Below are 7,946 nucleotides of genomic sequence, written 5' to 3' on the forward strand. Positions count from 1 at the left end.
GGGACCCTCTCATCATAAGCCGATCCGAGCACAAGTGGTAGGCAATTAAGAGTGCCGTGTTTGTGTGAGGGGAGGCGGGGCTTTAATTATTTAAACCTGGCTCTCCTGCCCCCACTTGTCGGTTCGAATGCTTTCGACCCACCCAGAAGCCCTCCCTTCTTCTCAGGACTCATCATTGGTGTGGCCCCCTTTAGGCTACCCTTCGATAAGCAGTTCCGGCATAACTCTGCTGCTTCTAGGTAGGGGGGGGGGGGGAGTATAGGCTTAGGTAGGGGACCCTCTCATCATGAACCGATCCGAGCACAAATCAATGTTTTGGAGGGTTCACCTGCAACCGTACAGGAGAATTTCTACCCACCCAGTCATTGAAATGTTAATTTGCCCAGCCCCAAACCAAGAAGTAGGATTTAACATTACAAGGTCCCAAAACCGATTTATTTATTTTTTTTAGGGGAAGGGAAAAATCTATTTTTAAATTAGGTCTCAGAGTTCCTCCATTTTCTTTAAATACAAACAGTAAGATGGTTTATAAAGACCTTAATTTACCCTTCTCTGGCACACAAAAATTTGAAACTCTACTGAATTCCTCTCTGAGCTTCACATTTTCCCATTTTAACCTTTCATATTGGGATTCAAAGACCTTGGCTGTCCATGGGTTCTCTGCCTTTGCAAAGAACCATGTCTGGAACCATTACCCCACCTTGCTGAATAAACCACTTTACTTCTAGGTGTGATTCTGGGGTACTTAACATACCTGTGTCTGTTGCCATTAGCAACGTCACAATATCGTGCAATGTGCCCGTATTCCCTGCATGCAAAACAACGAATAGCTTGCCTCCCTGCACAATACCTTGTCTGGGCACATGGTGATTTGACTTGGTGCACAACTTTAACCATCCTAGCATGACTAGATCTCACACTACTATCTGTATTGAGTCCACTTACCACAGACTCATCTGAGGAATCTTCTGGCCTTGTGTTAATACTTCCATCTCCAGGATCAGACACATTGTCCATCTCCATCCCTGAGTCGGATCCACTATGTGACCCACAGTTCTCAGACTTCTCCATGCTTACAGCCCATACATTGCCTCTAACCCCAGACACATTACTCTCTAATGGTTGCTTCAATGCCTCTGGCTGCACTAAGCACTGAGAATGTTCATCTTTTGTCCTCCTGCAGAGAGCAGACAATTCCCTTACAGCACCCTGTGCATGTGTCAGGCTTTCAGATAACCATTCATTCTTGTTTTGGAGCTCAGTATTACACCTCACAGTACATTCATAATTAGCGCTAGCTTCAGCTGCCTGCTGGACAAGAGTTCTCAATTTAACAATATCCACTTTTAAATCTTCCACTTCTCCTTCCAAACTCAGCTTCAGCCTACAAGACTCCTGATATTTATCCGCTATCCACCCAGCAGCAAAAATCAGAGCATACTTGCCTTTCCTTTTGCAACATTTTTTGGTACCGATCAGGTTTGCTACACAATTCTGAGCCTGCAGCCATGGATCAGTAGATCCCTGCATAGCTTGAAGAATGGCGGCCGTGTCCTTCAACTTTGCAACTTCTTTAAAAATACTTTCCATTGCACAGCAAAACAAACACCACAATGGTTGCTACAAAAAAATACACTGCTATCGATCTGTAGGAGTTGTCCCAATACTTTTGGCACAGAACTACAAGTACCTCCTTTCTACACTATAGTACCCGTATTAATTATGCCAAACAAGTCTACAATTCAATGTAACAGCCACAGATATACAAACATTAAGCAGAATCATCAACTATAGGACGATTTCACTGCTAAACTGCCACTAATGTTCACACAATGATTCCTGTATCAGACTGGTCACTGAGCTATACCATAACCGAACACTCAACCGATATCCAGCACAAAACTTATCAACACAAAATCAGATTGCACATAGAAAGATATAAAAATACAAGATAATTATCCTGGACAAAACTAACATTTCAGGCAAAAACAACCAAATCACTTTCCATAGCAAACTAACCAAGATGGCCAACAAAACCTCATGTCTTCACACACCACACAAAGGAAATTAAAGATGGCCGACAAACCACATGGCCTTCACACAAAGGAAGACAAGATAGTATCTACAATATCCAGCAATAGGAACAGTTTCTATATTCCCTGTTCCCCACCCCCGAAACCAGAGCAAAACCTCCACTCTGCGGGTGATTTACAGCCTAACAATATAAAAATACTCTTTAAATGCTGTCTCTAATGTACAAACACTAAAACAAATTGCTGCCTCTATAAACCTCTATAAAATCGTCTCTTACAAAATCACAGTAATATGAAAGTTAAGAAGTTACAACAAAAAAACACAATACCCTGTACTACTCAGCACACACATTACAACCTCTGTACAATCAACACAACGGAAAAACACTTACCTTATCCTTACACACCTTGATGCAGCAGATAACAACCACATCCACCAAAAGGTTCTTTCAGTAGATTTTTCTTCCTGATATCAGCAGATTGGAGTACACAGATTTCAGTTCACAAAAAGCAAAACTTTCTCAAAAATGAGAGTAAGGAAAAGGATATTACCTTATGCCGGCCTTTTTTGCTTTTTGAAAATTAAGCTGTGTCACCTTTAAGTTCTGCTGATAACGGGGGAAAAAATTATCTTTCTAATTGTGCTCGCCATCTGTTGTAGAAATATTAATAGTAGAAATCCGCTCGCATCAGGCTTTATGTAAGGAAAGGTAAAAATCTCAACCGCAGTCAGACAAAGGTGTTACCATCTTGAGTTCTTCTGAACACCCCCCCTCCTCCACAGTCTGCTCACCTTTTATTTAGTCACAGTAACAATAGAAAAGGGGTTGGCCCATCACCTGACCACTTACTTCATGTAACAAGGATACAGGAAGTGATGACACAGGAAGATGAGATAGTTCAGGTACTTGTCAAAGGACAGGAGAGGGCATCAACGTGGCTGGACAGTGCAATGCACACACCTCATCCCTGTATAAGGAAGGATGAGTCATGTCCATTGTCTGATCAGCCAGGTGGCCGCCCATCCCCCATCTCTGTCAGCTTGGATCCCATTCAATACTGCTCAAAGTGACCAGTATCTAGTGAAGATCATTCTACTGGTTCTTATAGGTTTGAGATTATCTGCGAGACATTGCTACGGCTATTGTCAGTATACGGTACGAGTATACCGACAAGGCAGATATGCATGTCTTAAAAGCAGATATGTATCCAGAAAGGGATATCGACGCCGCAGCAGAGGTATAATATGTATCTCTCGTTATGCAGACTTCACTTCTCTAATGTGTATAGACATTTGAAGGGAAGAAGCCCAGTGCATTGCACTTAGAGCTCACAAACTGGCAAATGCCCCCCTACACACTGGGAACATATCTCCAAGCCCATGAGAAGGTTTTCATACTGACGGTTTTACCGCTCGTCCCGATTCAACCCAAGTACCCTCTGCTATTTTTCACGGTTAAATCCGACAAAGGGAGACAGATGACAATCTATAAAACACACACACATCCTAAGATAAAATGTCTGCATAATAAAATTTCCACAACAATGCACTACTGTTTTGCGGGGCGGAGAGTGCTTCCATGGGCTTACGATCCGTGCCTCCGTTCTGCATCTCCTGGATCGGGATGCACGCGGCCGGTGCCCGTGTACTACTGACCCGCCATATGCGGGCCGCAATACAGAAACGGCTGGCACACGTTCGTGGGGCATGAGCCCTAATTCTGTTTCATTTTAAAAATGTGTCAATGAGAATTTGTGCATGATAAAGGCGGCGGCGCGCTGCGTTGAACAGTTTACTTGTTTTTATGTCCCTAGTGCTGTCTATAAATTCTGATTCATGCTAGCAGCGCCCCGTTGTCAACCTGCATTTTTAATCTTCAGTGGTAATCTTTGGGGTTCCGGGGTGAGATCAGCAGTTGTACTCAATTTGGTAAGCAGGTATCAATCTATTCCATTGGTGTACGTGAAGGTAATACACCATGTTTGTCTATTTTTCTACATAGATTTTAGTGGCATTTTTCTGCACTTTCACTTCTTTTGTGGCATTTTCTGGCACTTTTCTTAATGTAAAAACGCCAGCTCCAGATGTTAGCTGAAGGTCTACAGATGTTAGCTGAAGGTCTACATATGAAACACAGGATGTACAAATGTTCTTTTGCTCCTGACGTTTTTGTTTATTAGGTCACAGGTTTTGTCTTTGTTGCTTATTTTCAAAGACGCAGCATGCTGGAGCTGTTGGTGTTTTTTTCAGCTGTTTTGACATCACCTTCTTCATTAGGGGTAAACGTCATTATAGTTTTTCTCTGTAAAGTCCACTTCTGGATACTTATAAAAATACAGACCATGTGAAAGTGGTCCAGGGGCAGACTGGGAAACTAAAGTGGCCCTGGAAAAAAAAAGTGACCCCATGTTGTTGGTGACGGATCCAAATTGATGAAGGTGGGGCAACACAAGTAGACAGGGGTCAGCAGGACCATAGCGCAAAATACTGTCCCATTAGAACCATATACCACAGTGCAGCACCATATATAGCTGTTCTTCTGTGGTGGCCATCAATAGATGCCATTTTCTGTCTTCCTCCTCCAGTTGTAATGAAAATAAGGAGCAGGGGGATTAAGAGGTGAGATACGGGCCACAGCAGTTGAATTCAGGAGGGCACCTGCGGTTGCTGGCCTGGTACATGAGTACCTGATTCAGTGAAGAAGTCCGGGTTTGGGTCTGTGTACCACATTCTGTTTTTTCTCACGCGCATGCAAAACGCATTGCACTCGCGCGGAAAAAGACTGAACAACAGAACGCAATCGCAGTCAAAACTGACTGAAATTGCGTGCCTATTTGCACCATTTTCCATGAACGCACCTGCATCGCATCTGACCCTCACCTGCGACGCCCATGTGAAGGGGGCCTTATGAGGGCATCAGGAGAGACAGCAGTCTTGGAAGAAGTGTATAGTAACATAGTAGTAACATAGTAACATAGTACATAAGGCCGTAAAAAGACATTTGTCCATTCAGTTCGGCCTGTCATCCTGCAAGTTGATCCAGAGGAAGGCAAAAAAAAACCTGTGAGGTAGAAGGCAATTTTCCCCACTTTAGGGGAATAAAAAATTCCTTCCCGACTCCAATCAGGCGATTAGAATATCTCCCTGGATCAACGACCCCTCTCTAGTAGCTATAGCCTGTAATATTATTACACTCCAGAAATACATCCAGGCCAGTATGACTGGCTTTACTACCCAATTTGCATTTACAATGATGATGACCCTTCTCCTGTCCATTATTATATACTGGAACAGAAGAGAAACCACTCAAACCAGAATGTTTTCTGGGACCCATCACATTTTTGGTGGATAGTAAGGGTATGTTCACACTTCACACCTTCATCCAACTCAGGCATCCTCAAACTGCGTCCCTCCAGCTGTTGCAAAACTACAACTCCCAGCATGCCCGAATAGCCTACAGCTATCAGCTTACAGCAGGGCATTGTAGGAGTTGTAGTTTTACAACAGCTGGAGGGCCGTAGTTTGAGAATGCCTGATCTAACTGATCAACATTGGGGTGAACTTGTTACCTGCTCTTATGCATACAAATTACTCTGTACCTGTAGTATGCCCTAACTAGAGTTCGGTTTCAAGTTTTAAAGTGCTTTTCCACTCTAAAAATCAACTACCGAAGTTATTCAACAAAGTCACGCGCGATTTCGTGAATAACTAACTTTGGCTCATCGGAGCCAAAACACTCTAATACTGTACGGAGACGAATCTCCGTGCAGTAGTATTCCGAAGTTTTGAATTAAGAGACTTTAGATGAAACCAAAGCTTGCTTTGCTCAACACTAACCATTCCCACCCCACAGAAACCGATTGGTTAAAGGTCAGCTAGCCAGCTATGCAGGATATCACCCATCTATACTACTTCATAGTTTGTTGGATTTGGAGGTCAGTGAAAGACCTGATGCACCCGGCAGGGCCCTATGGATTACAGCCCTGTAAGGCCACCTGCACACGCTGCGGAATACATTCGTTTTGTTCTGCATGGATTTCCTTGCAGAAAAGAATGTAGCGTAGTAGAGTACCAGCAAAGTATATAAGAGTACACAAATCTCATGGACACTTTGCAGATTGTTTCCTTGCAGAAATTGACCTGCAATGCAGATTTCACCCATTTTTTGGCAAAACCACATCTAATCTGCACCAAAAAACGGTTAGAAATTGTAGATTTTGGTGCAGATATGTGGCAGAAATGCACTTGAATCTGCCTGGAAATTCGTTCAGATCTTGTGTGATCATCTGCATTGTGTAGGTGGCCTAATACAGCATGCTTGCGAGCATGGCACGTTATTCACAATAATAATGTGTGAGAAATAAAAAATCCCTCTGCGCGCGGTTGTATATAATAGAACATGCAGTATAGGCCCATACATCTGGACCCTCATGCAGTTGTGTGCATGAGGCCTGAAGAGGAAGGTAGAAGAAACTTTACTTAACACCTGTCATGGTCTTACAAGTTCACATTATTGGACAGTGTACCCCCATGAGACCCCCTGATTGCTTACTGCATACCAGCTCAGGTCACGAGCAAGGAGCTCATGTGTTGTGCCAAGTTATCCTCCTGCCACAGGATAGGGGATAATTAACTGATCAGTGAAGGTCTGACGGCTGGGACCCCCCACGATACTAAGAACGGTCCAATATTTCCGTCTTGACTGAGCGACAGCCTGAGCATGCGCCCTGCCACTCCAATCATTCTCTATGGGACTGCTGGAGATAGCGGACTACAGGGCTCTGGTATTTCTGGCAGCCCTATAGAGAATGATTGGAACCGCAGAGCGGATGCACAGCCTCCTCTTCATCTGGATGGGAACATGGGATGAGAACCCCCCCCCCCATTCTCAGGATCAGTGGGTGTCCCACCATCGGACCCTCACCAATCAGTTAGTTAACCCCTTTTCACTGAAGAAGAGCACATGCACATGACCGTTTGAATTTTGCGATCTGCAAAACACAGATCCGCAAAAAATATGGATGATGTCTGTGCGCATTCCGGATTTTGCAGAACAGAACAGCGGGCCCCTAATAGAACAGTCCTATCCTTGTCCATAAGGCTACATGTTTTGGTCCGCATCCCAGCCGCAGTTTTTGCCGCTTGGATGTGGACCCATTCACTTCAATTCCGCCGCAAAAGATTGCGGACAGCACTCCGTCTGCTGTCCACATCCGTTGCTCCGTTCCGTGGTCCGCCCAAAAAATATAACCTGTCCTATTCTTGTCTGTTTTGCGGACAAGAATAGGCAGTTATATTAATGTCTGTCCATGCCATTCATCAAATTACGGAACGCACACAGACGCCATCCGTGTTTGGCGGATCCGCAATTTGCGGACCGCAAAACACACAGCGGTCGTGTGCATGTAGCTTAATGCGGACAATAATCATTTCCTTTTTTTTGTGGCAAAGTGAATGGTTCCGCATATGGGGCGCCAAAAAAATCGGAACAGATACGGAAACAAAATATGTTTGTGTGCATGAGCCCTAACTTTCATATGTGGCACAATCCCTTTAAATGGGGTTTTCAGGATTAATATCAGTGGGAGTCTGACTCCTGGCAACCCCACTGATCAGGTGTTTGAAGGAGCAGCAGAAGCTCGGAAAACACGTCAAAATCCACGGATCGGAAACTCTGTGTGAATATACCTTTAGGGTAGGTCCACACATACTGTAAATGCTGCAGATATTCCACAGTGGAACTGCATACAGAAATTTCACTTCATTTAGGGCTCATGCACACGACAGTATTTTGCAATCAGTATTCGGTACATCTACTGAACCATTCATTTCAATGGTTCAGCAAAAAATACTGAAGTGTCTCCGTGTGCATTCCGTTTCCGTATTTCCGTACCGTGAAAAGATAGAACATG

This window comes from Bufo bufo, chromosome 3 (assembly GCF_905171765.1).
Source record: "Bufo bufo chromosome 3, aBufBuf1.1, whole genome shotgun sequence".
Lineage (NCBI taxonomy): Eukaryota > Metazoa > Chordata > Amphibia > Anura > Bufonidae > Bufo > Bufo bufo.